Consider the following 12,368-nt stretch of genomic DNA (forward strand, 5'->3'; position numbering starts at 1 on the left):
TCAAACAAGCTTTTTGGGGGGAAGGGGGGCTGGTGCGGGGGAGAGGCCTGGGGCTTGATCACAGAGCTTGGGAACTGTTCCTGAGCATCTTTGTGCTCAAAGCTAGTGCCCTACTACTTGAGCCACAGCACCACTACCAGGTTCCCCTCCTCCCGCTCAAGACTTTTCTGCCTGGGCTGCCTTGAAACCATGATCCTCAGATCTCGGCCTCCTGAGTAGCTAGGATTATTGACATGATCATCAGCACCAGACTTGTTTTGTCTTTTTAAAGAGGTTAGCTTATTCTTAGTCTTGAGCTCCTAGATTCAAGCTATTCTCCTTACCTCAGCTTCCTGAGTAGTGAAAATTATAGGTCTATGCCATGGCTGATCCATGGCACCATTTGTACCAGATAGTGTGTGTAGAATATAGGGTTGGAAATCATTAACCCCACTTAAAAAATTCTAATACATGGCTGGAAGTTTGGCCTAGTGTTAGTGCTTGCCTAGCATGCACAAAGACCTGAGTTTGATTCCTTGGTACCACATACACAGAAAAAGCTGGAAGTGGTGCTATGGCTCAAGTGATAGAGTACTAGCCTTGAGCTGAAGAGCTCAGGAACAGCACCTAGGCCCAGCGTTCAACCCCCAGGACTGGCAAAAAATAAGAAAATGGAAAAAGAAAATGTTCCAACACAGAAAATAAATGATTTCTGTAGGGGTATAAATAGCATTCTGTATGACAACCCCTTTCTAATCCAAGTTTGGTTCATTATGATCTTTTCCTAAGAGCAATAGAGCACAATTTTGGGATAGATCCCCCATAAGGAAGATTTCTCTAAAAGGTGGCACACGTTGCTTCCTTTTTCCTTGAACCAAAGGCCGACAGCACCCACTAAACCAAGAGTAAGTCGCATCTCTACTGTCATTTATGTTTGTAAAGTAACTTTCTGCACAAATACGCATATTCTGTTTTTATAAAGCAAATACGCATATTCTGTTTTTATAAAGCAAATACGCATATTCTGTTTTTATAAAGCAAATACTCTTTCAAATGGACTTTCCAAAGAGAAAAGCTCTTTGCCAACAAAATTAGAGTGAAGGCAAGCAGGAACTGGCTGGACCTTCCTTCTGTGTGGCTTTCCCCTTCCATTCTCTGACCAGAAAGGCAACAAATAAATACTGTCACACTACAGTTGTTATTGGGCATGGTAGCTTGGCTCTGTAGTTCCAGGACTTTTCAGGAGACTAAGGTAAGAAAATCAAGTCTCAGAGTTTGAGGGTCTTCATGCTAACTAAAAGATTTCTTTCTCTCTGATCAATGGTGAGGAATTTGAAGATCTAGGGAAAGGAGAAACTAAAATTTCTGAATTAATAGTTAGGTTCCAGGCAGGGTTCCTGTTCCCTTTCTCATATTGATTTGCAATCATCTCTTGCTTTTTTTCCCCTTAAAATAAAATAAAACCTGTAAAGTTGTTTTAAAAGGGTAACAAATGGAGTGAGGGGGTGAATTTGATCAAAGCATATTATATGGGTGTATGGAAATATCATAATGAAATACCTTTGTATGATTCATATGCTCTCCTTAAAAAGGTTGATTCTTGATCTTGCGTAATATTTCCAAGTAAACAAGTATCTATTGATTTAATAGGTTCTAGTCAAATCTTTTTAGCCAGAGGCTTTTGAGCAAGTATTCCTACTGGAATAGTTTTCCTGGGGAGCAGGGAACACAAGAGACACACACACCATTAGTGACAGACACTTTTCAGTGAGGAGAACATGTGCTCAAAGCATCTAGATGAGCAGCCATCTTCTCTAAGTAGTTTCAAGTAGAAAGAGAAAGTAAGCTAGGTCTGTACAGTCAGGGAAGGCTTCCTACAGGAGGTCTGGTTTGACTTGGTCTTGAAAAGGGATTTTGATTAGAAGGAAGAAAAAGAAAAGCCAACAGGAGGGCAGATATGTAGACAGGGTATTTAGAAACATTCATCTACCAAAAGTCCTTAGGAGACCCAGAAGAGATAAGGTCTCTAAAAGGAGGGAGGTTCTTCTGGGAGTAGTTGCTGATAAGACTGGAGACAGCCCTAGCCACGGGAGACCTTCAACACCTAGGAGGAGCTGACTATTCTCTAGTTTCTGAGCTAGGCTGTACCTACCCTAGGGTGCTAATTCACCACCACTATCTCTGCCTCCCCCTCTCAAAACAAGAAGCAGAATAAATAAATAAATAAATAAATAACATGCTTCCTGACCTTTTTACTTTAAAAGTTTGAAAAATGTTAGGCATGGATATTACTCAGGAGTAGAATACCCAAAGCTTTGGATTTTCTGCACAATGCCAAATTGGGAAAAGAAATGTGGCATTAAAGGGCTTAATTGGGTTTTCCATGCTGTAAGGTGATACAGAGAGTTGGCAGACAATTCTTGTGCCCGTTTCTACAAATGAGGAACCATGAAAACAAAAAGAGACACCTTATACAGGAGTATCATATGTCCCAGAATACCCCTCATCCCTTACTACACATCCTTCATGACTTGTTCTCCTCTACTCCAGCTTTGGTCCTTTCCATCAGGTATTGAGTATAATGAGTATTATACATGTGGTTCTTTGGTTATTGAAAAGCACTAAAACACACTGAATAAACTTTTTAATTAAAATAAGGTCTCATGATGTTTCCAGTCTGATCTTGAACTCCTAGACTTGGACTTTAGGTATGTACCAAAGCCTAGAAAAAAAAAATTATTGGCAGTCCTGGGGTTTGAACTCAGGACCTTGCATGTGGTACTTCCAAAGCAAATACTGTACCACTTGAGTCATGCCTCTAGCACCCCACCCCCAAAAGATATTCTTGCAGGAGACCTTAGCCCTTCTATTGAAAATTGATTTTTTGCCATATATTTCTATTGCAATTAATAGAAGGGTTACATTATATTCACCAGATAGAAGGTGCATTTCTTCACAAACATTGATACCCTTGGTCCCCATTTCCCTCCCCCCACCCCACCCCTCTTGTTTTCCCCCCTTCCCTATCCTGTTTCAAATAACCAAATAAGTATATATACAATATATCAGATACCAAGGTGAAATACTGTAACTATGAGATAACCAAAGGACAGCGAAAGAGATGAGAGATAACATACTACATTAAGGACAACAATCACTCATTATATGGCTGAAAATTGATTTTTAATACCTTTACTTTTAGCACTGCAAACTTAGATCTCTATTCTTTTTTGCTCATCCTGGGACTTGAACTCAGGGCCTGGGCACTGTCCTTGGGCTTTCTCAAGGCTAGCACTCTACCACTTGAGCCACAGCACCTCTGGCTTTTTCTGTGTATGTGGTACTGAGGCTTCATTCATCTGGCTTTTTCTGTGTATGTGGTACTGAGGCTTCATTCATCTAGGCAAGCAATGTACTGCTAAGCCATGTTTCCTGCCCTTAGATCTCTATTCTTAAATGTGGAACTGTTTTCCTTAATTATCTGTTTAAAATACAGATGAAGTCTAGTCATTAATTTTAGAAAGTTGGGGCTTGTCTGTTCAATAAATGTCTGTAAGTGGTATTGCTAGATCACAGGGGGTTCTATGTTTATTTATTTATTTATTTATTTATTTTAGGAATCTCCAGATTGCCTGCCACAGTGGTTACACTAGTTTGCATTCGTTGCTCTATTCTTAATAGTAACCATTCTTATTGGGAAAATCCAAATTCTTAACATGACACAAGGATTGTTGAAAGACTATGCATACCCTTGAGATTCAGATAAACATTGCATATAATATCTTACATTAGATCTTTCTTTGGAGGAGCAAGCTTTTAGGCATATTTATAACTGCTTTAAAAAGTGGGGGTTAGAGGTACAGCTAAGGGGTGTAACACAAATTTAGCATATGTGAGAGTCCAGGATCACAAAAATAATAAACTATTCCATATTCCAACTAATGTACAAAAAAAATCCAGGCACAATGACTCATGACTCATGACACACCAGTAATCCCAGCTACTTAAGAAGAGGAGATCTGAAAGATTGTAGTTCAAGGCAAGCCTGGGCAAAGTTAACCAGAAATCATAAATAGGAGGATCACAGTCTAGGCTAGCCCCAGAAACTCACTGCAAAATAACTAAAACCCAAAGGGCATGGGGAGTGGCTCAAATAGATAGCATGTTTGCTTAGTAAGGGCTAAATGCTGAATTCCACTACTACCACCACCAAAACAAAAAGTGGTAGAATGCCTACCTAGCATGCACATGGCCCCAAGTATTATTTTTAAAATAATTTAAAAACGAAAAGGTAGGGGCTAGGAGGCGTAGCTCAGTGGGAGTGCCTACGCCTAACATAAGACCCTGGGTTTCATCCCCAGCACTGCATTAATAGTAATGATAAATTTAAAAGCAAGCTGGAAAATAAAACACACAGATAGTCAGTGCAACCAGGTGTGTTTGGGCTATAATTCTCCTTTCCAGTTTCCAAGTTTCCTACTTAAGGCTTTATGTGTTCTGAGAGCTCAGCTCAGTCACCCCAAACTTTGATTAGCATAACAGGTCTGCTCACCATACTAATGTCTTTTGAACTCGCCACAAAAGGAGTGGCACAGTATGTTGTTTAAAAGTTACAAGCATTTCAGGATCACTAGCAAATGAAATGTTCAGGCCTTATCCAGATCCCAGTTTCCATGATTAGCCACTGCCTCATTCCTTACAAGGTCTTGAAACCTTTTATAAATCCCTTGGCATCACCAGCTGGCCCCTCTCCATACCACTTGCAGCATTTTTCTTATAATCGTGCTGGAGGGGCCTCAGAATTTTCCACCTCTCTGAGCACCAGTGCTCTACCATTCACTGGCCAGAGGGGCCCTCTGTAATTTGAGCTCCCTGTACATGATAACACTTTAACTGAAGCCAAGTTTAATTCAGAACAAATGTCCCTCCTTTTCATACCTTTTTGGAAAAGCAGAGTAAGGGTGGTGATGGGGGTAGGGTGGAATCTTTAAATGAAAATCTGACTGTCCATGCTTACATGCTAGGCTACTGCAGTACAGTGCCCTGCCTCCCCTGAGTCCATTCCAGAGAAGGAAATGCACCCCTTCCCCACATCATTGTCTGGTATGCACCACAGTGGTCCAGGAAGACTCTTTCTCAAGCACAGTGGTAAAATGGAATAATTTTGTCAAACATTCTGACCATGAAAGTTGCCACAAAGATAGTTTGCCAATGGGAATAAAACTTACACACCGTTTTTATACAAACATCTGCGTACCTGTGTACACAGCATTTTTCACAATAGCTCCCCCAAAAGTCAATTCAATTGTCATTAGTGGACAAATGAATGAACAAAAAGTGATATATCTATGTGGTAGAGTTCAACCTTAAAAAGGCAGGATATCTGGGCCGGGAGTTTAGCCTAGTGGTAGAGTGCTTGCCTAGCATACCTGAAGACCCAGGTTCTATTCCTCAGTACCACATACACAGAAAAAAAAAAAGCCAGAAGTGGCACTGAGGCTCAAGTGGGAGAGCTCTAGCCTTGAGAAAGTCCAAGGACAGTGCTCAGGCCCTGAGTTCAAGCCCCAGGACTGGCAAAAAAAAAAAAAAAGGAAAGAAAAGAAAATGTCAGGATATCTTAGGGTGCTTTAATCCTAGCTACTCAGGAGGCTGAGATCTGAGTATTACAATTCAACCCTGGGCACACAAATCCCTAAGAGTATTATCACCAATTAACCAGCAAAAACTGGAAGTGGAGCTGTGACTCAGTTGTAGAATGCTAGCCTTTGAGTAAAAACCAAAAACAAGAAAACAAAAATGAAAAAACAAGCAAGAATATGAGTTCAAACCCCAGCACTGCGCGCGCACATACACACACACAGGATGTCTTAACCCATGCTACATGGATGAAGCTCGAAATAAACTAAGTGTAGAAAGGCAAATACTTGATTAGTCTACTAGATGTTCCTTATTTAAATAGAGACAAAGTAGAGGAGAGGTTACCAAGGGCCTGCGGGAGGTAATCTAATGATGCAGAGTTTTCTGTTGAGGATGATGAAAAAGGTTGAAAGGACAGTAGTGATGATTGCATAAGAAGTGTTCTTAATGCTTCCAAATTGTTTGTTTCACAGTGATTTAAAAGGATTTTAAAGCCTATTCTCTGTCTCCCTCTCTCCCCCTCCCCCCTCCTCTCTCTCTCTCTCTCTCGTCCTGGGGCTTGAACTCAGGGCCCCCAGGCTTCAACATGCTATGTGAGCACTCTACCACTAGGCTGTGCTCCCCGCCTTAAGGCCTATTTTCTAAGACATTATAACCTTTCCTTCAAAAAGGGGTTTAAGCTTCGCATGTAATGATAGGGTTCCTGTTAGCATTAACTATCTGCTGATGAGCAATAAAGTTCTGGCTAATCAGCTATTTAATACAGCAGCACTGTGTTATGACATTCAAGTTCTTCTGGGGACCAGCTGGAATATTAAACACAAATGTCACATTATGGATATTGGATTCTAGCTAACATGGCCTCAAATGGGGTTTCAGGGATCCTAAGGCAGTTTTTATGGTTATCCCCATGGAAGCTTTGATTTTATCATTTAAGAATCACATGAAACTTGTCTCCATATGAACACAAAGAATAGGTAAAAAAATAAATAAAAACTCTTCCAGGTACCAGGTGTTTGGAGGGATAGATATTCTTTCATTCCTCTGCATTCAATGAGCACACACATTGTATCTATGTGTGTGCAGGAGGGTAATGGCACAAAGGTTTGAACTCAGGGAGTTGTGCTTGCCAGGCATCACACTAGCTCTTGTACCATTGTGGTGTGGGGCATCTGACCATTTATTCAACTGCTCTTGGCTACCTACTGAACAGTAAAAAAGAAATAGAGGTGCATGGGAATTCTTTCATCTATCAGTATTCAGATGGATCCCCAAGGTATGGCCAAAAGGAATGGAGAGAGCCCTTGAGGCTCTCTGTTTTAGTGCATGCTTTGAGGGAAGACATGTCTGGCCCCAGGGAAGAAAGGAAAAGCACACATCCTGATGTGCCACAAGCTAGAAGCTTCTCAGAGCTTTCACCAACCTTGTTCTATTTAGTCCTCACCACAGCTCTGGAGGCCAGGAATTGCTGACTTGATTAACAACTTAACAAAAGCCCTACATTTCAAACTCACACCAACCTATTCCAAAGACCACATGGAATTCAAGTTCTCGAAGAGATGTAGTGACACACTAGATGCAAATGTTTCCAAAACACCATTTTCCCCACCATTGACTTCATGTATGTGTGTGCAAACATGAGCACATCTGCATGTACATGGGCACCAGCAGCAAAAGCTAGGTATGGGTTCCATGAGCTTGAACTCTAGCCCATTACTATGACCTCTGTGACCTTCATAATTAGCATTTCATGCCCTGGTTTTCTCAACTAAAATGAAATATTGGCATCTGTGATATGTGGAAATATGCTCTAATAACATGGGGTGAGTAGATAGAGATATTAGATATTAGGCTATGAGTTAATCATTAGTTGTACATAAGGGTTTTTTTTTTGAAAACCTGCTTCTGTAAATGTTTGGAATAGTTGTGTGTGTGTGTAGCTTGAACTCAAGGCCTGGCATTGTCCCTTAGCATTTTTGCTCAAGGCTAGTGCTCTACCACTTGAGCCACCACTCCACTTCTGGTGTTTTGTGGTTAATTGTACATCTCTGGTGTTTGGTGGTTAACTGTAGATGAAAGTTTCAGAATTTCCTGCTTTCGCTAGCTTTGAACTATAATCCTCAGATCTCAGGCTCCTGAATAGCTAGGATTACAAATGTGAACCACCAGTGCCCAGCTTGGAATTTTTTTATTTCTAAAAGTGTTTTAAGTAACATCATATATTGTAGCCAAAAAGTGGAGACTCAAATTTCTCTCAAAAGATGACTGAATAAACACAATGTACTATATTCATCTAATGAAATCAACCTTAAAAAGGAAGGAAACTGACACAAGTGACAACATGGACAAAACTTGAGAAATTATGTTAAGTCAAATATACCATCACACAAAGATGCGTAGTATATTTTTCTAAATTCTGTTATATCACTCTTTGACAGATATGCAAAAGAATGTAAATAAATATGCAAGAGATGTCTGCACACCTGTGTTTACAGCAGTGATATTTACAATAGCCAAAATGCGGAACCAGATTAGGTACCCAACAATCAATAATGAAAGAAAATATGATGTATACAGTATTCCACCGTAAAAGATGAAGTTATGTTGGTTGCAGAAAAGTGGATGGGACTGGAGATCATCATGACAAGATAAACTAGGCACTCTGAGAAGTGTGGTTCAAAGTCAGAGGGAGCAGAAAAGTCCCTGTGAAACTCGTCTCCCATTTTTGGAGCAGTTAATTTGAAGTAGAGCTGCAACTCAAATGGCTACAGTGCTAGCCTTGAGCAGAAGAGTTCAGGAACAGCACCCAAGCCCTGAGTTTAGTACTAATTTATAAAAATAAAGGTATTTCTTATTTTTCCTAGTCAGTACTTGTTTGAACTTTCTTCATTTTTCTACAGTAAGTAATTTCATAAAGATTAAAAAGTATAATAGTGGGGCTAAGGTTGTAGCTCAAATGGTAGAGCTTTTGTCTTACCAGCACAGGCCTCCAATACAAATCCCAGTACTGTTCCACTCCTCCCCTCACCCACTCAAACAAAATGGGATGTGGTTAGCTAGGACTGAGAAGCAAGGTGAATGGGGAGTTAAAGATTAACGTTCAGGGTTTCTGTTTTGTATTATGACAATGTCCTGGACATGGTTATGCAACATTACAACCATTGCACTGTGCTCTTAAGAATGGTTAAGAGAAGGCCTGGGAATGTGGCTTAGTGGTAGAGTGCTTACCTAACATGCATGAAGCCCTAGGTTCAATTCCTCAGTACCACAGAAACAGAAGAGGCAGAAATGGGGCTATGGCTCAAGTAGTAAAGTGCTAACCTTGAGCAAAAGAAGCTCAGGGATACTGCCCAGGCCCTAAGGTCAAGCCCCAGGTAATAGAAGAAATAGTTAAGAGAAGATTTGACTCAGTGATTCTTTCCTATTCCAGCTACTTGGGAGGCAGAGGTTGGGAGGATTAAGGCTGAAGGCCAGCTCTCATGAAAAGGTTGAAACTCTAACTCAACTAATAAGTGGGTGGTACATAGCTGTCATTTGAGCTATGTGGAAAATATAAATAGGGGAATCACAAGTTCAGCCAGCCCAGGAAGAAACTCAAGACTGCAACCCAACGAATAAAGTCAAAGGGGCTCAAGTGAGAGGGCCTTGGTACTTATCAGGCAGGCACCCTGAGTTCAACCTTTAGTTACAAGAAAGGGAAGGGAAAGAAGAAAAAGAGGATGGGGAGAGAGAAAGGGAAAACGAAGCCCCCAAATTCAAACCCTGGTACTAGTATAAAAAGGAGGGGTGCTTTCTAGATGTGTGTGGCACTAATGGAGGAGAATTTGCCTAGCCTGGTCGATGGCCTGAATTTATGCAACATTTCAGCAACCTCTAAAACACCAAATGAGAATAACTCTGGTGCCCTGATCTACACTGCTCCATTCTTTCATAATACCTTATTTTTATGCCACATGCTAGCTTATAAAGACTTTGTTTATATGGTATCATCTCATGCTCAGGAGAGCCTTCTGAGGGAAGTGTGGTATAGTCCTCACTGTGCAGACCAGGCGCCTGAGGCTCCTGGAGGCTAGGGGGTTTTCCAAGCTCCAGTCAGGAAGGCCAGCCCTGCATGCCTATCCCATGCCTCTGGGGCCTTCCTTCTTTTAGCCCTGGACTTGCTTCACTCCATTGTAACCTTATCCACCAGCCACTCCTTTAATGGGAGGGACTTTCAGGAAAGAGAAAAGTCTACTAAGCCAAGACATTAGGGAACTTTGTCTTGGGGGAAAGGCGAGGGGAGTGATGAGCTCTGTAACTCAGGAGGGCAATGTTCTCTAGAAGGCTCCCAGGGCACCCACCACCCCTATGGCTTCTGGGAAGTTTTCTTCCCCAGACATCTCTGTAGTAATCTAGACCTCACTGCTCTGTCCCCCACATTCTCCCTGCTTAGCAGCTAGAGATGTCCTCACCCAAAAGCTATGGCTGTATCAAGATTCCCTTATCATCCTCACAGCCAGGACCTGCCAACTCAGACCTTGCTCTTCATTTATACTCACTCATTTGCTCAAGAGCGATGCTACCTACTTAATTTTTTCTTTAGTGTATGTGTTGTAATTGCATTTGGCTTTTCCACTCAACACTGGTTTTTATCACTTGAATATCACCTCCACTTCTGACATTTTGATGGTTAAGTAGAGATCAGAGTCACAGACTTTTCTGTCCTGGGTGGCTTTTAATCCTAACCTGCAGCTCTTAATGTATTGAGTAGCTAGGATTGCAGGCACCAGGCCCCAGCGCCCAGTTGGTGATCCTTTTCTTAGCACTATTAAGGGAGATCTTGTGAGATTCCACTTCCCATTTTATCTCCTGAGCCTCCCATGCCGCCTTACCATAACTGATTTCAGGCCATATTGGGGTCAGTACCCAGGATGTGGACACTTTCAAACACTTCGGGAAGGAATCTAAACCGTTGTGCTATATAGAGCAATTCAAAGCACTCAGTCTGATAGATGCCTTTTGGGTCAGATCCTTCCATGATTTCATATAAGAAAACTGAAGCCCAGAAGAGATGAGATATTGGAAGGCCACCTAGGTAACTCATAAGAGTTCAAATTAGAACGCAGGCTTCTGGGTCCTGGGATTACCCACTCACCTGGCTAAATATCCACAGACTCTGCCTAAATCTTCAGGGATCTGCTAAGACAGGGCTTCCTGGGCTGGTCAAACCCTGGCTTGTCACCCATCCCACAGCAGCAAGCGCAGGCTCTGGGTTCCTTCTGCTGCTGATTTCAGTACTAGTCTGTACAAGGCAAAACAATCTCTTGCGCCCTCATGGGGCCAAACAGAGTAGTGAAGAATTCATGCATGAAATCAGCAGGCTGGGTGATGAACCCACCCAAATTTTACAGAATACTTCAGATTCCTTTTCTTAAAGGAAACATATTTTGATATACTTGAACATGTTTGAAACACAAATGGGCATTAACAGTAGCAAAAACATATACCAGAGCCAGAGTCTGGACTACTATGAGAATCAAGACACCTATAGCGTCAGACCAAATGCCTGGTCCATAGACACCCTCTTCAAAGCCCAAACTTAAGATGTGAGAGTAAAAGGGATGATGGGGTTTCAGACTGACAAACAGGTATCCTCACATAGCAACAGGCGGTCCACAGTGATGTGCGCTTACTGGAGGACTGGGAAAGACTAAAACCTTAGCACAGAAACCTGAATGAGCAGTAGGGGACAGAGCTTATTAGAAAAATGGGGAAGAACATTGCCCCCAGAGCTCTAGAACAGAGTGAGGAAGCTTTGGGGCTCCTTGGGTGGAAGGAGAAAAGGGGATCAGCACAGCATGATCTGTATGAAATAGACCAACGTGGAAGAGCTAAGGCGGCCTAGGAAGATGCTAGAGCAGCAATTACAGGTGGTGAGACTCAAGGGCTTCATTTGTAAGAGCAGAAACCTGGGGCTGACATCCGGACACTATAATCTTTTTCTACTAAGGATTAATATATACCACTTAAGAGCAAAATTAATCATTCTGTTTTATGTTCCCATAACCCTATTTTGGGAACTTACCTTGTAGTGGAAATTTTTTTTTTAATCTGATGCTCAAATTATCCAATTTGACAAATACTTTTTTTTTTTTGCCAGTCCTTGACTCGATCTCAGGGCCTGAGCACTGTCCTTGGACTTTCTCAAGGCTAGCGCTCTACCACTTGAGCCTCAGCATCATTTCCGGCTTTTTTTTCTATGTATGTGGTACTGAGGAATCAAACCCTGGTCTTCGTGCATGCTAGGCAAGCACTCTACCACTAGGCCAAACTCCCAGCCCAACAAATACTTTTTGATCGCTGTTTGGAAGGCAGTTTGCTGTCACAGGAGACAAAAGGGTCTGTGTCGGGGCCAGGACTGTGGCCTAGTGGTTAAAGTGCTTGCCTAGCATGCATGAAGACCCGGGTTCAATTCCTTGGTACCACACACGTAGAAAAAAGCCGGAAGTGGTGCTGAGGCTCAAGTGGTAGAGCTCTAGCCTTGAGAAAGTCCAAGGACAGTGCTCAGGCCCTGAGCTCAAGCCCAGGTCTGGCAAAAAAAAAAAAAAAAAAAAAAGGGTCTGTCTCATTGGTCGCTAAACCTACTGCAATGTGGCCTAGAGCAACTTGATAGTTCTTGGCTAGGACTGTATTTTTAGGCTGGAAAAAAAATGCAGATGCTAATGCTATTTGTGAATTTTGGAATTCTAAGCACTTAAGTTTCTATCTATGTG

This window comes from Megascapheus bottae, chromosome 10, assembly GCF_031878675.1.
Source record: "Megascapheus bottae isolate mThoBot1 chromosome 10, mThoBot2.hap1, whole genome shotgun sequence".
Taxonomy (NCBI): Eukaryota; Metazoa; Chordata; class Mammalia; order Rodentia; family Geomyidae; genus Megascapheus; species Megascapheus bottae.